This window comes from Heloderma suspectum, chromosome 11, assembly GCF_057233095.1.
Source record: "Heloderma suspectum isolate Gila_16-S chromosome 11, 16-S_ref, whole genome shotgun sequence".
In the NCBI taxonomy this organism is placed as follows: Eukaryota; Metazoa; Chordata; class Lepidosauria; order Squamata; family Helodermatidae; genus Heloderma; species Heloderma suspectum.
The window spans coordinates 36,473,601-36,498,803 of record NC_139468.1 but is presented as its reverse complement, the minus strand read 5'-3'; positions in this window follow the sequence as shown (position 1 = coordinate 36,498,803).

Here is a 25,203-nt window from a genome sequence, read left to right as displayed (position 1 = left end):
GGAATGAATGAATGAATGAATCTGCTTCTCTCAATCAGTTGTTCCAAAAAAAAAGCAAAAACAAAACAAAAACCTCATGGTACCTTCTTTAAAAACATTTTTTTTTTACCTCCAACACTCTTGACTTACTGGCTCAGACAAAAATAAACACCAGTGGCAAAAACCAATAGATTTCTTGGGATGTTTTTATTACCAGGGTGCTTTCCTTGATTATAGAAATAAGAGTGTAAATGCTGAGGGTGCAATCCTATGTTCTCCTCGATTGTGTCCCAGGGGCCATTGGATAGATCAGATTTCCCCCTCTGAGGCTGGAGTCAGAGTGCTGAACTTGCAGAAAAATCTGATATTAGACCCCCCCCCTTCCCTACCCCTGCAGAAAGATCTGCAATTCTTACCTCCCCAATGTCAGAGCTTCAACACTGGGAGAGGTAAAAAGTGGGCAGATTGGGGGCATGATATGAGCAGAGCGATGGAGGCTTGATACACCGTATTCAAAAAGCCCTCCCAGCCCTCTGCCAAACCCCCAACATGGGGGAATGTTTAGTCCTCCTCCAGGTGCCTCCTCTGAGGGAAGCTCGGAAGGCAGCAACTAGGGAGTAGGCCTTCTTGGTGGTACCCCCCCATCTGTGGAACGAGCTCCCCAATGAGGTCCGCCTGGCGCCCACATTGTTATCTTTTCAGTGCCAGGTTAAGGCCTATCTCTTTCCCCAGGCATTTGGTAGCACATGGTGAGTTTTAATCAGTCCTGGATGTGTCTTTAGTTATGACTGACTGTTCAACGTTGTTTTTAGTTATACGTTGTTTGTGTATATTGTCTGTGTCTTTTTATGTAAATGGCTTTTAAATTTTGTATATTGTATTTTAATGTTTTAAGTTCTGTAAACTGCCAGAGAGCTTCGGCTATGGGGTGACATAGAAATGTGATTAATAATAATAATAATAATAATAATAATAATAATAAATAGATCAGCTCAGGGGATGGTCTAACTGTTTCCATCCCATTGCTTGCAGTGGGAAATAAATAGGTTATATATATGAAAGAAAGAAAGAAAGAAAGAAAGAAAGAAAGAAAGAAAGAAGCAAATACTGTTCTTTTCTGCCCTCCTCCCTGACAGCAGGAGCCCGGCAAGGTTTTGGAAATGTCTGAGCAGTCCAGCCTCAGAGCCGACACAAGCACCAAAAGGGCTGCACCACTTTTGATTTTTTGATTTACTTTTTACTTATCATACAGATTAGCTTTAACCGAAACCCTCTGGTGAGAAGCGCATGTGTGTTCCTGAGTAGAGATGTATGTATGAGAAATGGTTTTCAGTACGTTTTTGATCAGGATTTTAGCCAGTCCGCACCTTCCGGACCGAACACGGACTTGGATGCACTCCGCGGTCGAACTCCGTACATTTCCATGCTTGCAATGTGATTCACAGATAAAAAATTAAAAATAAATAAAACATGTGTTCGACAGCATGTGTACATTTTAAACTGAGTACATTTCAAAAATGCATACATTTCAAAGACATATGCAATTGATGCCTATGTTTGGAGAAAATACGCACCGAAATTCACACAGATTTTCATGCAAGAAAAAACAAACAAAAAACAATCTAGCAATCTGATATGGACTCAAGTCCAAATAAGCTTAGAAGTGGAATCTGGAGAACTTCAGCAAGCTTCAATGTCAGGAGAGGTAAAAAAAAAAAAAAAAGTGGGCAGGTTGGGGGCATGATGTGGGCAGCGTGATGGAAGCTTGATACACCATATTCAAAAAGCCCTCCCAGCCCTCTGCCAAACCCCCAACATGGAGAAATGTTAACATCAGCTCAGAAGATGGTCTAAATATTTCCATCCCATTGCTTGCAGTGGAAAAGAAATTGTGTGTGTGTAATATAGATATTATGAGCTTGAGCCCATTTCAGAGTTCCAGTGAAATTCCAGTCCATTATAGACCTTCAACTGTGGGATTCCCCCCCCCCGCCCCCATATTTTAATATTTCACTAGCTATCCTGAAGGTAGACATGACAAGGTGTTGTTAGATTGTGTGGCCCCCTAAACAGCCCATGCATTGCAACATCCTTAGCTAGCAACATCTTTCCCTCTTCCCCACCCCATTTATTGACCCTGCAGGTGTATAAAGTACAACCACAGAGATCTAGCTCTCGGCTGTCTTTATGCACTAGGCAGCGAAAGTAATGACGCCTGGGATGTGGTATTATTATTTTATGACATCAGAAAAAGGTATGGCATTTTCTCAAGGGCAGCCCTATCCCCCTGCCCTCCTCTGCCTTGGCAGCCATCACTAATTGACTGTGAAAGTGGAGAACTCAGTGGTTTAAGATGATCTCCTCTCTGAACTCCAGAATGGTTTGTGGATGGAAATCAGCTGAAGCAAAACTGCGGCTCGATTGCATTGTCAAGGAATAGAGCACCTGCTCAGGCAAACGAGTAAACAGGCACAAGAGCCAAGCGACTGCCGTGTGTAATGATTAGCATTCTTGCCGTTTGGAGCCAGGGAGATGTAACCTTGGGGAACTGCCAGGCTCAGCTTCCGGCCAAGTTGAGAATGAGGCAGAGGTGAAGCAAAAGGGGAAAGGGCAGAAGGATGACAAGGAAACAAGAGGCCTCTGGCCATCAGTGGGAGCAGCGCCCCTGATTTGCTCCAACCCAGGGGTGCTGAACGTCAGGCCCACGGCCCAAGTCTCTCCTGCTCAGAGTCCCAATCTACCCCTCCTGAGATAGACACGCCCCTTCCCCTGACTGACAACCATTTGGTGATTTCCCGGCTTTTGCATGCTTTCCCCATTCAGAAAGGTGGGTTTTGTTTGTTTGTTCCTATTCTATTTGGCCCCTCTGTTCTATTTTGCCATTGGCCTCATCCCACTGCAGGCACGTAGCTCGGAAGAGCATCTCTGAAAGTGAATTTTGACCTCAGGCTGAAAGACGTTCAACACCCCTGTTCTAGCCAGTGTGCAAGCCTCACTGAAAGCACTGATAAAAGTCAGGGAGCATCTATGAACCCACCCTGGTCTTTTGTTGTCTAAAGGCTTCTCTGCTTCTCTGTCTGGTTTCCCTCTAGCTCCCTTCTTTTGCACAAGCTGATGCACACAATATGAATGCTGACAACCCCATGACTTCAGGTTCAAGGACCCACACACTGCAGGCTCAAACCCTTGACAGGAACTTGGGTCATATCCTTCCCTGGAAGTACTGGAGAGGTTTACAGAGAACACAAGAACAGCTAAATAGCGTCTTCCATGTCAGTGAGGATGGGATCTTCACAGAATCAACCATAGCATTCATTTTGTCTACCAGTCTCCCTCCAGGGCAGGGCAGCAGGGGGGGAAAAAAAAGATGGCCAGGTAATTAAATATTGCTGAACGGGAAAGGGGAAACCCGGACAGAGGTGAACATTTCACATTTGAAGACGTGGGTTTTGTTTGTTGGTTTGTTTTATCACAATGACCTTTTCAGAGAAAAGAGGAAGCCAGCCTCAGGTGCAAAAGGAATAGATAGACACATTTCATCTACGTTTAGCCTTGGTGACCCTTGAACTCACTTTTTCTCTCTGAACCCGTTTCCATGGACCATTTCTCCCCACCTCAAGTAAGAGACCTTTTGCTTCCAAAATGGAACTTAGAGACACAAGTCATTATCATTGTGTGTGTGCATGGGTGGGTGGGGTATTTGTTTCTAAATGAATTTAAACTCACTTCACTTAATGGATAATTCCCAGCATTTATTTAGTTATGTAAAATTTCTTTGGGCTGACCAAACAAACTTTCATCAAAGAAGAGCATCCATAAGCTGCACATTGAAGCAGCTAAGTTTTTAAAATCATCTCTCCCTCTCCCCCCTTCTCTCTCTCTCTGTGGTATATGTGTGTACATGCCCTATTATCATCTCATCGCTTCCCCAGCTATCTCTAACACAAGAGTCAAGGGGTTTCGGAGCACACACAAACACGAAAAGAGAGATTTCCGAGAGAGCAGGAGATTGGGCTGGGGTCATACGAAAGGGTAATTATTGTTAAATGTCAGGTTAACTCAGAAGGCCTCAGCTCATCCAACTGAGAACAGATTAGTCCAGATGGAGACATTTTCCACACGGTTCTGTCTAGCCAATCAGAAGCAGTTGGGATTAGCCAAATACCTTCTCTCATCTACTTGCTCATAGAAAGGTCAGACACTGCTCATTTCTTCCCTTTTAAGATGTACTTTTTATTCTTTCTTGCTTTTTTAAACATTTTTTTATTATTTGTAGCAGCCACATGCAGGGAAACAGGACTCTTTTATCTGCAAATTAAATATTCAACATTGACAAAACACACTTTTTTGGAGTGTCAGCTTCATTCATTTCTAAGAGTACTTTAATCTTTCTTAAAAAAAAAAAAAATGAAGACGACCTGAATATAAGTACCAGTTTTCTCCTCTAGTGTAAATTAGCCAAGCTCTCGTTGCACTAGATGGAAATATACTGAATTTACACTGCCTGAGAAGCTAGCCTTGTATTTATGTGTCAGGCAGTGGCTGCTTGGCGAAATGGTTTTTCCCCTGTTATTGTTTTGTGAATCTTTTAGAGGAAAAGAAAAATCCGTAATTTGATTTTGTTCTATATATATATATATATATATATATCCATTTGAAAATCACTGTTTATGTTCCATGCATATTTTTTTTAACACACAACCCAACTTAAAACAATAAGAAAAAAAGTTTTTAAAGAGGGAAGAAAAGAAGAAGAAACCCTTTAAGTCAGCCCTGGAGTGCTATAAAAACTAATCGGTTTTTATATACAGCTCTTTTTCCCAGACAGCTTAAATAAGTACACACATAAAACCCAGCGATAAAATGAACAGGAGTGAAAGAAAAATCACACTGGAAACACCATCCGCCAAGATCACTCTTCAAAACCTCTAAACGTTTTCCTGAGTTCTGAATTATTGCCGTTAGAAAGAGAACTCCACTCTTAGAGGTTTTTATTTTAGACTCTAGCAACCGCCCTCCCCCACTAAAATTTAATGGGCGTTACCCCAGCCCCATCGATTTCCATTCTGCCCCTTCTTCACTGACCCTTATGCCAGCATTTCTACATCTGCATTATATCTGCATTTCTACATACCCCACTCCCCAAAATATTCCCAGACTCTCTTTATCTCACCCCAACCAAGGGGATAGATGGAACTTGAATACATTTGAGCGTGCCACAAACCTAAGAGAGCATCAAAGGGCTGGATGTGCCTGATCTCATCTGATCTTGGAAGCTAAGCAGGGTCAGCCCCGGTTAGTACTAGGATGGGAGACCGCCTGGGAATCAGGCTTCCTGCATTGAGCAGGGGGTTGGACTTGATGGTCTTGTAGACCCCTTCCCACCGTGTGATTCTATGATGTCAATCAAAGGGCTGGATGCACCTGATCTCATCTGATCTTGGAAGCTAAGCAGGGTCAGCCCTGGTTAGTACTTGGATGGGAGACCACCTGGGAATCAGGCTTCCTGCATTGAGCAGGGGGTTGGACTCGATGGTCTTGTAGGCCTCTTCCAACCCTATGATTCTATGATCTATGATTCTATGATCTTCTCCCATATCTCTCCCAACCCGCACTGTGTGAATAAAGATCGCCACCTTCTGAAGGGCCACCTTGTGAGGTAAAGAGTGAATTCTTTCTCAGGCCTAGTTCTAAGGGTGAAAACATGTGTCTTTAAATATGTGTCTAACAGCACGTGTCCAACCGCCTGTTTGGTCTTTTCTTCTGCTTCATTTTTACTCTAGAGCAGGTGCAGGGCCCCTGATCCAAATCAGGATCTTAGTGTGGGGGTTAGGGGGGCCTTTAAAATCCAAATTGGGCTCCCTGTGCCTACTTCTAGAGTAAACACGATAAGAAGACATAGCTGCTAGACACACATTTAAAGCCATGTCTGTTTCAGTCCGTATTGAGCTGGTCAATCTGAGTCAGAGTTATACCAATTTAGACAGTGAGTGAGAGATCATGGGACTAACTGCATTACCATTCATACAAAACATTTCTGCACATAGAAAACTAACATGTCAGGGAGAAGATAAGGCTAGAATTCTACCCCTTGACTTCACCCAAATAAAATGAACTCGTTAAAATTAGGAGAAGCTTTACTTTGCATCCCAACTATGCAAGCTGTTACATATTCCTGTCCTCTGGAACTCTCCTCCAGTTGAGCTAAGGATGGGTGAATATGAAATGTTTGAGCTAGTTAAGATTCTCCAAATTCCTCCTTGAAGCTTGGTTCACCTCATTGGTGTTCCTGAATGCAAGCATTTTTTTCCCTTCTGATCAGGAAAAATGTGCATTTTTAAAAGTGCATGCCCCAAAATTGCACACTTTCCCCCATAGACTAAAGCATGGAAATGCAGATGGGAGGGGGGATTTCTTCAATTCCGCAAGAAAATCAAACAATTCTGCTGGTGTGCAACTACGCACTTTCAAACACAAATGCTAGTTTGGGACATTGCAAAACATTCCTGAGAATTGTGCTCCTGCTCACGTTCGGGGTTCTGAACAGGACATGTTCGCATGATTTGTGAAGAGGAATAACATTTCTGTACATCCCTCATTGAAGCCCACCTGAGCCAGTCTCTCTGCCTGTCTTTTGGTGGCCTAGTTCTCCCTGAAGTGGTCAAACTGTGTCTTGATGGTCCTTAGGAACATAGGAAGATGCCTTATACTGAGTCTGGTTATTGGTCCATCTAGTCCAGTATTATAGACACTGACTTGCAGTGGTTCTCCAGAGTTTCAGGCAAGATTTTTTCTAGCCCTCTTTGGTGATGCCAGGGATTGAACATAAGATCTTCTGGATGCAAAGTATGTGCTCTATCACTGAGCTACAGTCCCTCTCCTGAGTAGTAGGGGCTCCAACCACTTCCAATTGCAATTGGAGGCTCACGTGTCAAAATGTTCCACCCCCCCCCTCACAAACCCTACACATAGAAAGCCAATATGTCAAGGATAAAACAAGAATAGAATCCATCTCCCTGGCATCCTAGTTTTATATGTACAGGGTTCTGAAGTATTTTTGCATGGAGAAGCATTCACTCATGGGATCCAACACCTACCACCTGAAGTGATATATCCCAAACATGGGTGACCACATCAGGGTAATTTAGGCCAAAGTGGTGCCCCCCTTTTTTTTCAGAATCCCCTCCCAAAAAAGATCTTCCAGAATTCCCCTATCAGTTCATTTAGGAAAGCTATGGGAAAGGTTGTATTTATTTTGCCAGATTTTTCAACCTTAAGCTACCGGTACTAAGGTAGATTTAGAATGGTTTTACAAAAGCCCTCCTAGGATCGTAATTATTCTGTTTGGATTTTTTTTGTTTTGTTTACTGATTTTAAAGCAGTGTTTTATTGGTTTTGATCTGTTGTGTTTTACTAATGTTTTTGATAGTTACATTTTGACAGTTTTGCTCAAAACCTCAAATATAAATCTCAAAATAAATGGAAAAGTAAACAAAACTGGAAATGTGATTTAACATATATAAAAGTTAAAGGGGTTCACATGAAGGACATAAAGCTGGAGATCTCATGTCCCTTTTTGTTTTTTCTAATGTTTACTTGCATAGATAGAAAATACAGCTACGTGGAGGACATGTAGGTTAGAGAAAATATCTATAAAAGGTTGAGGGGAGGCAATCCTATGGGGTTACAAAAATATGGTACCAAAGGGGACAGCTGAACTAAATTTTGTTTTCCAAACCTCCCAAGCTGTAAAGTTGTATAAGCAAATTCAGGATTAATTTATTGCCAAGCTAATTTAATAAATGGAAGTATTTGAACAACTTGAACTTCCTCGTGGAAATAAAAATTATGGTGTCATTTGAATTCACATGAAGTAGAGAACTGAGTCTTCTCACAAATGCAGTTAAAAAGGGCACCATAAACTTCTTTTTAGGGGCACCATGTACAAAAATGCAATAATTGAAATATGGAGAGTTTTTAATCCTTTGCAGGGCTGCATATTTTAATTCTCCATAGCCATTCTCATGGGAACCACTGCTTGGTCACTGTGGCTGTATCTGTGGGAAAGCTGTGCTGTCCCTTGCAATTTTATCTATGGGGTTCTGGAGATTATTTTAACAATGTGCACCATGTGCTTTGTGATTGACTTGGGGCATCTCTACACTAGCCTAAATTCCTGCATTTAAAACTGGGCTTTCTGCTTCCATTTTAAATGCAGGATCACAATGACTCCCTTTTCCACCCTCTTCCTTCCCCCCCTTCCCCTTTCCCCCTCCTTCTCCCCGTATCTGAGTCTTCCATTATCTTTCATTGATCTCGTTCCTCTTCTTGCCGCTTTTCCTCTTTTCACAGAGGGAACTCGAGTGGAACACAAGTGCAGTAATTTAATAGCTCATTATCTGCGATCTATTTAAAAATGGAACAAAGGGCATTCAGTGCAGGTGGCACCCTGGAGGTTCACAGCATCATGTAAAGAGCCCACAAACTTCCGTGAAGGAGCAATCTCAATCACAGAATAAAAGCTCTGTGTGAAGAAAGCCCATTGCCAGGATAACACTGGAGATCAAGTTCACAGGAACGAGAGTATCTGGACAGCGCGATGAAAATGTTGACCCAGTTTATGGCTACTGTAAAAAAGGCAAATTCCATGTTAGGCATAATTAGGAAGGGAATTGAAAACAAAATTGCCAATATCATACTGTCCTTATATAAATCTATGGTGTGACTAGGGATAGATGGACTCACCTCCATCTGCTCCCTTTGGGTGATCGCCAAGCCACTGCTGCTGCTCACCCAGGTGAGCCACACTCTGGGAGCTAAAGGACAGCTCAGCGACCACCCAATTAGTGCTGAGAGGCTGTCCGTCCCCTTACTAAGCTGCAATTGTGTGCACGATCACGGCTCTTGGTTACTTCCGCATATCTAAAGATGCATCTATGGCTGCCTTAAAGGGGCATTGACTCAAGATTACAAGAGTAAAGTGCCCTTTACACTTGTAATCCTGAGTCATTGCCCTTTTAAGGCACCCATAGATGCAACTTCAGATATGCAGAAGTAATTGAGAGCCACAATTATGCACACAATTGCAGCTCAGTAAGGGGATTAATGGTCTTGCAGCACTTCCTGTCAGTCACTGAGTGGACAAGTGAGCCCCCTGTAGCCCAGCAAGCAAGGTCCAGATGGTCAGGCAGGAGGGAGTTCGTTGGACTCTACCCCCTGCTCGGACTCGCATACCATCCCTAGATGCAACCGCACTTGGAATACTGTGTACAGTTCTGGTCATCACAATGAAAAAAAGTTATTGTAGAGATGGAAAAAGTACAGAAAGGGGCAACTGAAGTGATCAAGGGTCTGGAGCATCTCTACCATGAGAGGATGTTACAACAGCTGGGATTGTTTAACTTGATAAGAAAAGGAGGGTAAGGGGAGACATGATAGTGGTCTACAAAATTATGCATGGTGTGGCGAATGTGGATAGGCAGACATTGTTTTCCCCCCCTCTCTCATAATACTAGAACCCTGGGTCATCTCATGAAGCTGATCGGTGGGAGATTCAGGACAGATAAAAGGAAGGACTTCTTCACACAGCACAGATTCAAACTATGGAATTTGCTACCAGAAGATGTAGTATGACCGGCAATTTGGATGGCTTTATAAAGGGGATTAGAGAAATTCATGGAGGAGAAGGCAATCAATGGCTGCTAGTCCTGATGCTTCTGTGTTACCTCCAGTATCAAAAGCAGTGAGCCTATGTACACCAGTTGCTGGGGAACATGGGTGAGAGGGTGCTGTTGCACCTATGTCCTGCTTGTGGGTTTTCCGTTGACAGCTGATTGGCTGCTGTGTGAACAGAATGCTGGATTAGTTGGACCCTTGGTCTGATCCAGCATGGCTCTTCTTATGTTCTTATGTTCTTATGTTCTTAGAGGATCTTCATTTTTTAACATGCTTAATGCGCAGATAGATAGAACATGGAAAAAGCTCCCTTTTCTTGGCAGTCTTAATGCATGGACCGGCTGATATGGGAGGAGGCACTCTTCCAGGGCCCCAAGCCATTTAGGGCACCCGCAACTTGAACTGAGCTCAGTAGGGAATAGGTGGCCATTGTATTTCCTTCAGAACTGGTTCCATCTAGATAAACTAGCCAGAATTCTAGTTGCCCATTTTTATACTAGTTGAATTTTCTGAAGTGTTCAAGGGCAGCCCCACATATATCGCATTACAATAACTGCAACTGGAGATTACCAGAGCATGGGTCACCATAGTTAAGCTATTCATTATCCAGGAAAGACCACAGCTGATGAACCAACCAAATCTGGTAAAAGGTGCTCAGAACCACTCAGGCCACTTGGGCCTGTACTGACAATGATGGATCAAGGTGCACCTCAAATTGTGCACCTGCTCCTTCAGGGAAGGGTGACCCCATCCAGAACAGGTAATACACCAACTTCCCAGACATAGGAACCACTAATTCACAGTGTTTCTGCCTTGTTGAGAGTCAGCTTCAGTTTATCGGCTCTCATCCAGCGCATTACAGAGTCCAGCAACTCCACAGCCTCACCTGAGTGATGATAAACTGAGAAATAGAGCTAGGCATCATCTGCATCACTGCAAATCCCTGGGGGCCTCACCTGAAAACTTAATATAGATGTTAAAAAGCATGGGGGATAAGACGGAACCTTGAGGGACCCCACAGGTCAAATGCCATGGGGTCGAGCAGAAATCCCCCAATATTACTTTCTAAAACTGACCCTGCAGGTAAGGGCAGAACTACAATATCACTTTGTCTCCCAAACCCAAACCACAGAGCTGTTCCAGCAAGATACCATGGTTAATGGTATCCAAAGCTGCTGAGAGATCAAGAAGAATGAAAAGGGTCACCCTCCCCTGCCTGTCTCCTGACAGAAGTCACCCATAATGGTGACCAAAACTGTTTCAATGTGAAGCCCTCACCTAAACCCAGATTGGGATGGGTCTAGATAATCTGTTGTTGCATCCAGCAATACAGAGTTGCACCATGACTACCCTCTTGAGTAACTTGCCCCCAAAGCAGGGATGGTGGAGGAATCCGTCCAGGGGGTCAAGTCCACCAAGCTTTCCCAGCTTGGCCCCCTGGACTCTGGCTCGCTTGTCCTCAACCTGGCCCAACTTGAACTGTGCTGAGCCAGGACAGCTCATCATAGAATCATGGAATCATAGAATAGCAAGGTTGGAAGGGGCCTACAAGGCCATCGAGTCCAACCCCCTGCTCAATGCAGGAATCCAAGTCAGAGCATCCTTGACAGTTGGCTGTCCAGCCTCCTCTTGAACGCCTCCAGTGTGGGAGAGCCCACTGCCTCCCTAGGTCATTGGTTTCACTGTCGTGTTGCTCTAACAGTCAGGAAGTTTTTCCTGATATTCAGCCGGATGGACTTCTGCCACCAGCACCACCGCCATGCGCAACCCCCTCACACTCTCCTTGCTGATGCTGACACTGGCAAGGAGGGTGTGACGGGTTTGTGCGCAGTGGCAGCAGTCCTGGTGGCTGTGGGGGATGATGGCAGGAGTCTCCGCCTCCACCACCCACCACCTGCCACTGCTGGCACTGCCAGCGCCATGCACAACCCACCGGCAAGGGCTTTGCGCACAGTGGCAGTGGGCAGTGAGCAGGAGCAGCAGGAGTCCCCAACACCACCCCCTGCTGTTTGCCGCAGCCTGTGTGCAAATGCCTCCTTTTTTCCTCCCTGGACCCCGTAGGGAGAGGGAGACATTTGCATACAGTGGGGGGCGCTATGCATGGGTGTTTCCTTCTCCCTCCTGGGGACCAGGAGGGAGAAGGAGCCACTCGCACAGCAGCCCCACCATGACTGGGAGTCCGCGAGTTCCGTTGAGGAGTCCACAGCTTGGCTCGCTAACACAAGCCTAGCCAGGGGCTCGGGGGAAATCCACTGAGCTCCAAGAGGACTGGATTTCCCCATGCTGGACATCCCTACCCAAAAGGGGTATTGGTGATTGGGTGATAATTATCACAATTTTCTGGCAAGGCTTTCTGAAGGAATGGTTTTGCAACCACCTCCTTCAAGGTGGCTGAGACCACCCCATTTCTCAGTGAATGACTGATTAATAACATCCAGAACCCACTTAATTGATCCCCTCTGGCTCGGTGTAACTAGCCAAGGGTCAAGAATACAGATGGCTGAGCAAACCTCTCCAGGTACCTTTTCCACATCCTCGGGTTTCGACAGCTGAAACTGATCCCACAAAAACCCTGGTGTGAATATTGAAATCTCCTAAATGCCCATCTCAGCCAGTTCAGGTAGGGAGACTGATGGACAGTAGGGTGGTGAGTACACCAGCAGAATCCCTGGCCTGTCTTTCTGGCCCAATGCCAAACACTGAAACCCAGCTCAAAGACTAGTCTCCTGGTGAGGGAAATGGACTCCTTATAGATGACAATAACACCCCTCAGTTGGTTCTGCACTGCATGCCTAAGTCACGTGTACAAGTTGGGACATATCCCCACCTACTAATTCATTGATCTGAGTCTCAGTGAGATATCCTAGGTCACCGCACAGACAAACACACCTCCATCCATTATTAAATAGTAGATAATAGATTAATAATAGATATTCCATTATGGACCGGTCTTGCAGGCTTCATCTGCAACGTTCAAACCAACTCATGTGAAGTTTCCTGGTGGTCTCCCAGACAGATCAATTTATCCATCTAACCCAGCATTCTTTGTTCTGACTGGCAGTGGCTCTTTAAACTCTTCAGCAAAGGACTCCCCCATCATCTGCTACCCGAAATTCTTTTACCTGGAGATGCTGCTAGGGACCTTTTGCATGCAAAGCACATATCTGCCCCTGAGCTACAGTCCCTCTCCAGCCAAGATATAGGCAGGTGAAGGGATAACTCTATAGAAATTATCGTGATTATTTTACATGTTACCTGCTCTTTCTCCAAGGAACTCAAGGTGGTGTATAATATGGTTTGCCCCTTCCCCATTTGTTCCCTGTGAGGTAGGTAAAGCTGAGAGAGAATGACAGGCCCAGGTTCAGCTGGTGAGCTTCCTGTCTGACCAGGAATTTGAATGTCAGTCCCTTCAGACCTGAACCAACTCTCTAACCAATGTGTCACATTGGGTCTCAGTAGCTTCAGTGTTAGAACTATACTATGGGTCTTCAGACTGACCTCTGTAAAAGAAATCAATTATTCACACACAATTGCAGAAGTCCCTATTGGTTCAAGGTTCTTCTCTATGATGTACTTAGCATAACAATGTGGTTCTGGACTTTTCTTTCAAAAATGGTCCTCTCCCTTTCACCAGGGGGTTGGGGGGAAATACCAAGTCTCCCCATAGTCCTTGCCAAAATTCTCTGGATGGACCTCCCTGGGGTACATCCAAAATCTGCCATCTCCTACCTTGGGAAGAAAAAGGAAGAACGCTTCAGTCATGATGTTTATGGGTAACTCTGGCCATCATGCCTCTCAAGAGACAGCAAGCAACTGCCATGCCTTTAACCAAAGCCTGTGTCATAAACCTTGTAATTTTCTGCTGTCATGCTCAGGCAATTTCAACACATTTAAATTAGAAAGGACTGTGCTAATTTTGCTTCATAGCTGGGGTAATTGTTGTAAGATATAATTATCTCTCTCAGTCTTTTGAGATGGAAAGAGCGAATTGGGGGTTGGTATGCACAGGAAGGAAGGAAGGAAGGGGACATGGATGATCACTCTATTCTCTAGAATTGTTTCAATTCAACCTCAGTTGTGGCTCTTTCTAGTATGGCACAGAACCCCTCTGAGAAATTTGTGCTAGTCTTATCAACAGTATTTTGCCATTTTAAAATGCCTCCAAGGTTTTATTTGAGAAGATGGGGAGAAAACTCCCCCTGTCAAATTACGTCCAGTTTTGCTGGAGCTGAAATCTGCTAACAACCTACGGAAATATAGGGAGATCTCCCCTTAATAAATTTCCATGACTCGTCTGGCTCATGCCCTAGAGTTTCTGAATGATGGATACATTGATTGGAGCTGTGTCAGCCACACTGACTTTGACAGTAAGTCTCTCTAGGATGCTAAACGGAAGATATGAATGTACACTAGAGAGAACTTTGGGCCTGGGGCTGGCAGACCTTGGCATGCTAAAAAGATGTTCTGCAGTAAGTGAGAAGAACATGCTTCTGTGAAAGGGATTTCAATGTGCTCTATAGGGCAGCTCTAAGAAATCTATACTGTATAGCTTAATATTTCGCAGTTATGTTGGGGTGGGGAACAAAAACAGCAGCAGAAGCACCACTACCAACAACAACAACAGGAGAGGTGTCTTCCTAGCACCCACACAGCACAATGATTTATATTTAAGATCACCACCCATAGATGTCAGGATCATATTAACAGTCATATGTATTGTGTTCTATCTCAGGGACCTCCGATGCCCAGATAAGAGTTGAAAGAGACAAGAAAGCTATTTGACCATCTGGTCCCTCCCTCCATGACCTGATTTGCTTGGGAGATAAGAAAGGAAAGAGCACATCAGGAATTCTTGTATTTCCCATTCTATTAAGTTCTGAATTTCCTTTCATTTCTGCAGTGCTGGGTAAGGATGGATGAATCAATCTATCCAATCTGTGTCAGCTTCACAATTACAAGTTTGTTCCATCCTGTTTTATGGTTATTATTATTTTGAACACCACATGACATTTTTTTCCAGTGAAATTGTATGCACTTCTATTAAAATATACATTTTTTAACTGAGAGCTGTATCACAACGTCAAGAGAAGTTTCTTTTTAAATGTTCTAATATTATTATTTTATTAATAATATTAATAAAATATAATACATAACAATGTTCTGTATTAGTCCAGGAAGGGTGGATTAGGACAGTTTGCTTAAAATAAAATTGCAGATGAAATTCTCCAGTAGGAAAGTAGTCCTAACAATTTTGAGTTTGTTATGTATTTCTTACCAAACTATGCTTCCATCATATCATCTCAAGGAAGTTTATGAGAATCTGGGAGAAGCTGACTGCAACAATGCCTCAAGGATATGTGAGAATTTTTCCTAGGGAAAATTCCTTAGGACCATGACAAATCCATGCTGCCTGCAACTAAGATTGGATGGAAGAATCATTCTATATCAAGTTTACATCAGTTTTGCTTCTAGTCATGAGTCTATTCCATGCGTTTCCACATCTCTCTGTGAATACGGATGTTTGAGAAATTTGTTTCAGTTCATTTTTTTTAATCAGGATTTACCCAGTTCGTACCTTCCAGACCAAACACAGATGCAATTTGTGATCAAAGTCCATACATTTCCTTTTTTTCCTCTTTTTTATTATTTTTTAAAAAAGAAAAACAAAACACAACAACAGAAACACAACAGCAATACACATACACTAAAATATATCTTAAGGTTGTATGATATCTACCTTTGGCTCCCCTTATACAACAAATGCTTATTATTATTATTTTCTAGTTCTTGTCTTAGTTGTATATCATACACTGAGTTCACAGACATTATCTCCTTTCTCCTAATTTTAACAACAACTGAAAAAAGAGAATCATCCATCACAAAAGTCCATACATTTCTAAACTTGCAGTGTTATTCACGGACCCCCAAAAATGTGTTTGACAGCATGTTTGCATTAAAAATTGTGCATGAAAAATGTATACTTTAGAAAAATGTGCACAAATAAACTTTAAATAATGGGAGATGAATGTATACATTTCAAAGATGTGCACATTTGGAAAAATATGCATGAAAATGGTCACAGATTTTCATGCAAACTGAATAAAACAAAGGTTGCAATCTGATATGAACTGTTGGAACAAGCTTTGAGATGGAATTCAGAGAACTTAAGTTTTGCTGATTCACCATCCCTATCTGTGACTTATGCTACTCTTTGATTATGGTTTCTATTTTCTGAACTCTTTGTAAGAAGTCACCTTGGTTGACTTTGGAAAGGTGGCACAGAAATACCATAAATGAATGGACAAATAAATACATAAATTGCACAAAAATTCATGTTAATGTTCATGCATAACTTTCCCTAATATACACATTTTTGTAGACAATTTTCCCTAAATTGCACATTTTTGAACACCACTTTCCCTAATTTAAGCATTTTGTTATGCAACATTATGTAATATACATATTTTTGTATGCCATTGTTGATCCAGGTACTGCATTGAAAAATAAGCGCACAATCTGAAGGATATCTGTGTTTTGGTCCGGGAACTGTGAATTAGTTTGGTTTGCTTAAATATTTGAACCAAATGAAATTCTCTCCAAGCCCTAGCTACAACAAATCAATACAAGGACACTTTCTAACTCAGCCTCATAGCAGGAATAGAATGCAAGGATACAACAGGAGACAACTTTAGTTCAAGTGAAATCTCTGTACCTCCACAACAGTTTACAGGAATTATGCTATCTACTTTTTTCTTTCTGATTTTGTGTGTTGCGTTGGCATTACAATCACTCCCTACAAACAAATGAACAGTTTCTATGAGGCCATTCAGTCTGAGGTGGTGTTGTCAGAGAAATCTGCAATGGAATCAAACAACTTTGGATTTCTATGAATCCAACCCACATATTCTGAAGCAGACCAGCTTTTCCCCAAGTCACAAAGATTCCATGGACTTTGGGGCCTTTTTTATTTTCTGGAATTTAGTTGTAGAAAAATACAGGGTTTTTTAAAACACCAGCCAAAAATGCAGATTTTCTCCATAGACTAAAGCATGAAAATGCACATTTTCTGGATTTGTGCATGGAGGACAGTGTTGCAGATTTTTGCAAGTGTGAAATTCAGGAAATGGGGAGGGGGAATCAATGAGTAGATGATGGAACAAAAGGCACCTGACAATCTGCATAATATTTTATTTATTTTATGTTATAATTTTATTCATTTCATTTCTATACCGCCCAATAACTGAAGCCTCTGGGCAGGTCACAAAAATTGAACAGATAACACAGATGGAACAGATTTTACAAAATCCATACATTCCTAATCTGAGATAATAATTGCCATTTTGTCCTCAACGAAGTACCAGAAATGTGTTGATTTTGCAGGTCCAACAGAAGTAAGCATCCCAAGTTTAGAACATAAGAAGGGCCCTGTTGGTAGGGATGTGTGAACCCACCTCCATCTGGGTTCTCTGGGTGTCAGCCCACTGCCCCTGCCCCCACTGGCCAATCTCTGGACCATATTTGAGCCCCTCCCGTGCTTGTCACCCCAGTGGCCCTGTCAAGCTCCATTTTATTTGAAAAATAAAATGGTGATTGCAAAATGTGCATATTTGAGTATGCATGAAAATGAGCATTTGGTGAATGCACATACTTGTGTACACGCATTTTTGCCATCACCATTTTATGTGGCTCAAGGGTGTGGGGCCAGGGCTTGGGGGTTCAGGCAGGGGCGGTTCCGCCGGATTCCTGGACAAAATCGGGTGCCTCCACCATCCCTACCTGCTGGATCAGACAAAGGGTCCATCAAGTCCAGTGTCCTGTTTCCCATAGTTTCCAACTTGATGCCTCTAGGAAGCCCACAACTGGGACACGAAGGCAGACCCATCTTCCTCCATGAAACTCTCTAATTTAATGTCACCTAAGTCAGTGGCCATGCACATTTGACACATTTTTTATTTTATTTCTTTATCAAAATGTATATCTTGCCTTCTCACCAAAATCTCAAGGCAGCTAACAAAAAGGCCATAGGACGCAAACCTATATGATTTTGTTTTGGCCCCGAACATTAATTCCTGCTCTATCCAATTAATTTGCAGTGATAGTTCCCAAGCATAATGATTAGTTGCTAGGAGGGAAAACTTGTCAAGGGCTGCTGGTTGCCTTTGGCAGAAAAGAGACCAGTTTGGAATCCTTTGCAAACTGGAGATACCAGAATGTTGGCTCCTACATGTCTTGTGGGTAAAAAAATAATAATAATGAACATTCTACCTCCTCAAAACATGAATAGCCTGACCCACTCAAGCACCTAACCTATCTCTGTTTTGACGTACTGTTTGACTATGAGGATTAAATGCTTTCAGGGAAGAAGATAGCAGACAGACAAAGATTTATTGGCTGTTATGCAGAGAGGGAGTGTTTATTGATAATGTCAAAATCAAGGAGTGGTGTGAATTTCCATCCAACACAGATACACGGGATGCAATCGTATCTTGCCACATGAAGCAAAGATGGTGAGGGCTCCCTTCAAGCCAGCACCAAGGGAACTGTGCATTGCAAGACTTCACAGAAGGACAGGGCTGGTTCACACATTTACGGACAAACTTTGACTCTTCAAATTAGGGATGGGATGGATGAATCAGAGTATTTCTGACCTTCAACAATTTTACATGTATTCAACTGTAATTTCATTCCATCCAATTTCCACATCATTCTGCACATTAAAAAATGCACAAAAATTTGCATTTATTTTCATATGCAATTTCCCCCCAAGATACACTTTTTGTAGACAGCTTTCCCTCATATATGCATTTTTGCACACAGCCTTCTTTAATATGCACCTTTTTCTACACAGACCTGGAACTGAGAATTGCATAGCAAAATCTAGAGAAAGCTCGGTCCTGAGGATAATGGTGTTCCAATCTACATATTAGACCAGAAACTGTAACTTTTGAATCAATATGCAAACTGAAACTGAGTTATCCTTGCAAAATTCACACTTAGCATGGGAACTTGTAATGAAGTTCTCCAGTCAAATAATGTGTACAAAAAAATGTGTATATTGGGGGGGGGGACATTGAAATGTATATTTTTGCTTGGAAAAAAAAAGGGTATATTGGGCAAAATTGCATACAAAAATGAAGGTCAATGAATGTGAACTATTTTTATATGAACTTTAAACATGAGCTTGACAGATTTGCTTACCCCTAGAGTTCAGAGTGTGATCTCTACCACAGTTCATACAAATAGTGGATTTTAAATGGATCACATGTATCTTAACTGCTCTGCTTGGGCGGGGGCGGGGAGGATAGGCAAGAGAAGTGTTCTTGCATATCAACAGGAGAACATAATCCACTATTTTTATTGCTTGTTCTGAATGCAGCATCCTTTCTCTTATCTTCCCCTGTGATCAGAAACAGAAACATTCAAGGTCCTCATAGTTTGACATTCCAAATCCTGCCTTTTGTAGTTGGCCAGACATTACTAACATCCCAGTCACGTGGGTGTGGTTTATTATTGTTTGCTTCATTGGAAGGAATGTAATGCCCCTCTAAATGCCAGTACACATTTCCTGATACTGTCCTCCAGTTCTATAGTAACAAATGAATACAGTAAATCCTTCCCACTTTTCCTTCTCATAGAATCATAGTAGGGTTGGAAGGGACCTACAAGAGTCCATCCCCCTGTTCAATGCAGTCCAACCCCCCGCTCAGTGCAGGAATCCAAGTCAGAGCATCCCTGACAGATAGCTATCCAGCCTCATCTTGAATGCCTCCAGTGTGGGAGAGCCCACCACTTCCCTAGGTCATTGGTTCCATTGTCGTGTTGCTCTAACAGTCAGGAAGTTTTTTCCTGATGTTCAGCCGGAATCTGGCTTCCTGTCACTGGAGCCCATTATTCCATGTCCTGCACTCTGGGATGATCAAGAAGAGACCCTGGCCTTCCTCTCTGTGACAACCCTTTCAAGTACTTGAAGAGTGCTATCCTATCTCCCCTCAGTCTTCTCTTCTCAAGGCTAAACATGCCCAGTTCTTTCAGTCTTTCTTCAGAGGGTTTTGCTTCTCCTCCTCTTCCTCCTTCTTTCCCCTATTTGAAGTATGGGAATAATAATACTGGCCTGCTTTACAAAGTTGTTGCAAAACATAGATGGACAACCTCCAGCCCATAGAGTTGGGTGGGTCACACAGAGCTCCCTCTGTGGGACCCACCCACTCTCCTCCCCAAGCTCTTCCCCCTCTGTAGCCTCCAGGTCTCCCCAAGCCCCACCAATGGCCTTGAGGCTACTACCAACAAACAAACATATGCGTGTTTTGACCAGTTAAACTCTATGGCATCTTCAAAGAATCCTGGAAGTTGTCATTTGATTTGAGTGCTGAGAATTCTGTTGGAGATCGCTAAGGCTGCCATTGAACTCAGTGGGACTTACTTCTGAGAAGACATGCACAGAATTGCACTGTAAATCTTCTCATAGCACTACAGTCCTCATGATCCCATAGCAGATGCCCTACAACCTATCCATATTATTGTTTATGGTGCGTCAGCCCAAAATGGCTGCTTGCCTTGAAAATTAATCAGGCTCCCTCAAGCAGCCCGATGGAACTGGGAATGCTGGAGAAATTCGAGACAGACTAAAATGAGCTCGGATTTCTAAGAATCCAACCTGCAGAATCTGTTGTGGAGCGACCCCCTCAGGCCGCGCAGATCCGTGGCCTTTTGGATGCTTTTTTTTTTTAACTTTCCCGAAATGCACGCGTATTTATTTGTAGGAAATAAAGCCTTTGATTGTGTGGATCACAACAAACTGTGGCCAATTCTGAAAGTGATGGGAGTACCAGACCACCTGACCTGTCTCCTGAGAAACCTGTACGAGGGTCAAGAAGCAACAGTAAGAACCGGACATGGAACAACCGAGTGGTTCAAAATTGGGAAAGGAGTACGACAAGGCTGCATATTGTCACCCTGCTTATTTAACTTACATGCAGAGTACATCATGAGAAACGCCGGGTTGGATGAATCACAGGTCGGAATTAAGATTGCCGGGAGAATTATCCACAACCTCCGATATGCAGACGATACCACCCTAATGGCAGAAAGCGAAGAGGATCTCAAGAGCCTCTTGTTGAGGGTGAAAGAGGAGAGTGCAAAAGCTGGTTTGAAACTCAACATTAAAAAAACTAAGATCATGGCATCTGGCCCCATCACTTCCTGGCATATAGAAGGGGAAGAAATGGAAGCAGTGACAGATTTTACTTTCTTGGGCTCCAAGATCACCGCAGACGGTGACTGTAGCCATGAAATTAAAAGACGCTTGCTCCTTGGGAGGAAAGCTATGGCAAACCTAGACAGCATAGTAAGAAGCAGAGACATCACCTTGCCGACAAAGGTCCGTCTAATCAAAGCTATGGTTTTCCCAGTAGTAATGTATGGCTGTGAGAGCTGGACTATAAGGAAGGCTGAGCGCCGAAGAATTGATGCTTTCGAACTGTGGTGCTGGAGAAGACTCTTACGAGTGCCCTGGACTGCAAGGAGGTCAAATCAGTCCATCCTAAAGGAAATCAACCCTGACTGCTCATTGGAAGGACAGATAATGAAGCTGAAGCTCCAATATTTTGGCCACCTAATGCGAAGAGAAAACTCCCTGGAAAAGACCCTGATGCTGGGAAAGACTGAAGGCCAAAGGAGAAGGGGACGGCAGAGGATGAGATGGCTAGATAGCATCACGGATGCAATGAATATGAACTTGAGCACGCTCCGGGAGAGAGCGCAGGACAGGAAGGCCTGGCGTGCTATGGTCCATGGGGTCACGAAGAGTCGGACACGACTGAACGACTGAACAACAACAACAACAACAACATGCATGTTTCTGCTGAGGAAAAGTGGAATGGAATGTGGGACAATAGGCGAAATGTTACTTACTCAGATAAATTTTGTAAAATTGTTATGAACCCTCTTGTGCAATTATTTGCAGATTTTTCTGCATACTGAAAAAAAATCTCATCTGCCTTTGAGTGGTTGATGGAACAAAAGGTGCCTCACAATCCATGAAACACAGACTGAGTGGATTTTACACAGTCCGTACATCCCTAGATGGAACATCAAAGTCTCCCTCCACAATTAGAGGGTAAGGAATGCAATCTTGGAAGTGGCAGGGATAGGACCCTCCCCCATCTCACATGTTTGGCTTCCCTGATTGTATAATGTCTGAACAGAGCTCGACTTCCTCATTTTTCCATTCTTAGGTTTGTCTCATCGTGTTTCCACATCAGTTTGAGACTTAAAAAAAGTTTACACACACACTCGCGTGCACAAATGTACGGATTTTGGTGCACTATTCTCCTAATACACACATTTTTAAATGTAATTTTGCTGTCTATTATGTTTGTGCGAGTGATCTTCCCCCAAATAATGCATTTATGAACATTGATTTCACAAATATACACATTTTTGTGCACACGTATCCCTAATATGAATATTTTTGCACACCTTTTTAAAAAAAATTTGAGAGCTCCATTGCAAAATTCGGAGAAGTGTGAATTTTGGGGGGGGAAATAATAACCTCCTTTCAATTCATGCTTGCACTAAAACATAAACCGAATCCATTTCTCCCCATTCCTAAACGCAGGTGAGTGCCGCTTCGATTAAGAGTACCAATCACCTGCAAAACCTGACGTCTGAAGGTCTTTACCATGAGTTAACACTGGTTTTCTATCATTTTCTTTTCCATGTTGTTACCCATCCTGACCTCTTGGGATATGGCGGGTTTACTATTGAAATAAATAAAGGATATCTGTGACTGCATCCCCCACCCATTTCTAAACTCCCACACACGCACATTTAGCATGCAATATTCTCCATGTGAGTTCTTAATCGGTGCTTGCAAGCAAAAAGCTTGAGCTACACAGAGGTGGCACTCTCTCTCTGGTTATCAACTGTTTACTCAAAAGTTACTTTTGCGGCACGAGGGGCCATCAAGAAGACCACCTATGGATTGCCTTCCCTGCCTGGAGATCCTTATGATCCATCAAGCATGGGAAGCAAAATCGCATGAGAGTAATAGCCTGCCCTTTGTCCCAGCAGGGAGAAGTTTCACCGTCGGCAGAAGCCAGATAATGTCTTTCCCCTCCACCTTGCCGGGGGATGGTTCAGGCGAGGCATCTGAATAAATTCTTCTCTGCCGATTAAGCCGTCGGAAGGGCGCTACTCTGCTCTCAGGCTCCCTGCTTGGATTTAACCTCAAAGGGGTTAACTTCATAAAACCACGGCCCTTTATTCCAGCCGGTGATTTCCCATCGTACTTTAGGGCCAGCCAACCGTCCCTTCATTGATGGCACCTTTTGGCTTCACAATACAGCCAATTTGTTAGAATTCTTCACAGGTCAGGGGCTGCATGAGGCTGCAGAGGCCGCTGCAATGGCCACTGGAAAATGAAGCTGTATTCGCTTGGCAAATTATACGTCAGCCGCACTTTATGGGCTTCGAGTTCCTTTCTTCTCTCTGTCTCTCTCTCCCTACCCTCCTTTATCCTCTTTTTCTCCCCCCTCCTCTTTTTCTTTCTTTTTTTTAAATGGGAGAAGCATGTATGTGAGCTATTGTCACATATCCAGTTAATGTAGGTTAATAGATTGGTTCCACTGACATGGATCATAATGAACAGTAAATTGTTTTATCTCTTAAGTCTTATTTGGTCAGCCAAGAAAACATATGAGGTAATATGGCTTGGACTAAATGGACCGTATAATAGATCTCTCTCTAAAGAAAAAGGACAGGGGTGACAGCGTCTCCTATGATTAATGAAAATAATAATGGTCCTGAAATTGAAATTTTTCTAATTTTTTTTCTCCCCCTTCTCTCTTGGCTGCTGCCAAAAACTTCAGTCGGTGGATGATTTGTGGACTGCAACCGCCTCTGACGTCCTCCATGGCTTTCCAATATGAGTTTAGGAAGTGTTTGGTGGTGGGAAGGAGCGGGAGGGGATTATATGGATTTCTGAGTGCTGAAATCAACATCAGGGGAAGATACAGATGCAGCTGGTTGTCTTTGAAGTCCTTGAGCTATAAAACATGGCATGGCCGGGGGGGGGGGGGGCTTACCACAGCGGCAGGCTTCGGAGAGGTCGGTGGATTTCACTGTTGGTTCCCCCAATTCTGCCACAATGGGGAAACATTATGAGAAGCAGGTGCATCCATAGCTTCTCCTACTCCTGCTAAGCATTGTCAAATGCCAACAGGGTGCTAGGTGGTGTCCCTTGAAATGCAGGCAGGCAGGGATGGGGAACCTTAGACGGATGGGCCGAATCCAGACCTCCAAGGGTCCCAAGGCAGCCAGCCATTGTCCCCCAAATGGCCACACACCCTTTCCCCTGACCACGGATTGTTTGCTGGCTTCCCAGCGTACACATGCATTTCCCCCCACTCTAAATGGCTGAAAGGCCTCTCCTAAGGCCTAGTTATTGGCAGTACATGTTTTAAGCTACAATATGCTGGCATTTTTGGCCCCACCACGTTTGCCTTTCGTCCTACCCTTTTCTGGCTTTCTCCCTAGGGATTGGCAGACTCGCCTCCATCCGGGGCATGGAGGAGCTCAACAAGCCACACCCACACAGCCCGCATGGCCAGGACCTGCTTGGCGAGCCTCCCTGCTCGCCCTGCCTGCTGAGCCATGCAAGCCATCCCTCCTCTGCGTGCCAAGGACTCCACCAGTCAAGCCCTTCTGCTTTATGCACATGAGGGCTTGACTGCCAGAGTCCTCAGCACCACGCATGCCCCAACCCTCTCCTCCTTGCGAGGAGAAGAGGACTAGAGTGCTTGGGGCTCTGAGGCCTGTCCTGCCCCCGCTGGCTGTCAAGGGCTTCCTTGACAGCCAGTGGAAGCAGGACAAGTCCTCAGCACCACTCCTAGCCACTTACTGAGCTCTGGGATGCTCAGTGGCCAGGTCCGTCAGTGCCACATGGATCACTGGGGGCCAGGCACGGGGGAGTCCGTTGGCCTCCCGGACCAACCCACGTGCTCGCGACATTCCTATTTGTCCCTGCCCACCAGTGGAATGTGACCCCTGGGAGCTTCTCTGAAATTGAATGCAATAATAAAATTCAGCCCTCAGACTTAGGGATGTACAAAACTCACTTACCTTTTCGCAGAATTTTTCACGGTGGGGGGAAGGCACTCCGTCCCCCCCCTGGAATCCTCGACGGGGGGGAGGCGATCCGGTCCTCCCCCCCGGAATCCTGCCTGGCCGGATCTGCTCCGCAGCTGGATTTCCGGCCACGGACGGGCTGCTGCAGACGCAAATGGCGGCCGCCGTAGTGGCCGCCATTTGCATCCAGCCAGGCTGCCGTGATAGGCTACGTAAGTATTTATGTAGCCTATCACGGCAACCCCCAGCAAAAAAAAATGGCATACGCAAATGGCAGCAGCTATGGTGGCGGCTATGGCGGCCGCCATTTGCATTCCCTATTTTTTGCCATTCTAGCCCACGTAAATATTTACGTAGGCTATTACGGTGAAAAAAAGGGGAACACAAATAGCGTAGTGGGAGCTATTTGCGTTCCTTTCCCCC